This window comes from Chaetura pelagica, unplaced genomic scaffold (genome assembly GCF_000747805.2).
Source record: "Chaetura pelagica isolate M959 unplaced genomic scaffold, ChaPel_1.0 scaffold244, whole genome shotgun sequence".
Classification (NCBI taxonomy): Eukaryota; Metazoa; Chordata; class Aves; order Apodiformes; family Apodidae; genus Chaetura; species Chaetura pelagica.
In genome coordinates this window covers 347788-348845 of record NW_009953719.1, presented here as the reverse complement: position 1 = coordinate 348845, position 1058 = coordinate 347788, and the positions used below count along the sequence as shown (strand labels likewise).

General features: G+C 56.0%; 1 protein-coding gene across 1 annotated transcript in view; it reads left to right on the top strand.

Moving 5' to 3' along the window:
- Positions 1-1058, top strand: part of RUNX1 (runt-related transcription factor 1) — a 102881-nt gene that overhangs the window by 17323 nt on the left and 84500 nt on the right. The window lies entirely within an intron of this gene.

The window sequence follows — 1058 nt, the reverse complement described above, 5'->3', positions numbered from 1 at the left end:
GTATTTCTTTTCCCAGAGCCACTTGCTAAAGCTGTACTCGGTAGCCAAAGCAAAACGGCAGCAAAAGATGCGGAGGGAGCGTACCCCGGCTTCCCCCCCTGCCTCGGGCACCGCCGGCGTTGCTGCGGGGCGGTGCGTGGCCGGGGCCGGGCCAAGCGGTGCCCCCGGCCCGCAGCGGGCGGGCAAGATCTTGCTTGCTGCTCTTCCCTCCCTGTTTCTCTGCCGGCTTTCCCGTTACTCGGGTTCAAGCAAAATTCATCCCCTCCCTTTGGTCACGCTCTTTTTTTTTGACCTGGGTCTCTCGCTGACTCCTCGAATGAGCTGGGGTTGTTTTTCTGCTGGTGTGGTAGATACGCTGCCGAGGAGGGAAAGGAAAAGGTAAATACTCTGGTTGTTCTTTTTTTTTCTCCGAGGCGGTAGCCGCAGAGACACACACATCTCTAGGAACCTTAAGGTCAGATGTAGGATCGGGATTGGTAAAGCTCATGCTTGTTTTTGCGGTCGCTGCAAACACCGACGGCCTCAGTCCAACTTTTCTGAAAGCGACCAGACCCGAGTCTTTCCGATGGCTTTTAGAGAGGAGAAGAAACGAAGGAGAGGGAATCGGTTTAGATCCCAGAGCTTTGGGAAACCCTGCTGAGGAGGGAAAAGTTTTATTACGGCTGGAGAGTCTTCTTTTAGGCATATATGAGTCTGGGGAAAGGGAGGAACTAATCAGCAGGGTCAGTTCCTAAATTCACACATCTAGATTAATTATTATACTGTCACCCACGCACGAGGCAACTACTGCTAATTACTCGGGAAGCTTTCCTCCTGGAAGGCAGAGTTACGGTGTGGAACAGGCGTGAAAACCCGCTCCGCCCCGCCGGGAAGGGAGATAAGCTACCTCAAAGGTAGCCCGTGTTTCTCCTGGGGGTGCCCCGCGGCCGGAGGCCACGGCATCTGCTGCTCCCCTCTGTGCCACGCCTGGCCCTGCCCAGGGTGCTCTCCCAGACCCGGTCATCTCCCAGTGGGGAACGGGGATGGGGCAGAAGAGTAGGCTCTTCGCTCTCCTTTCC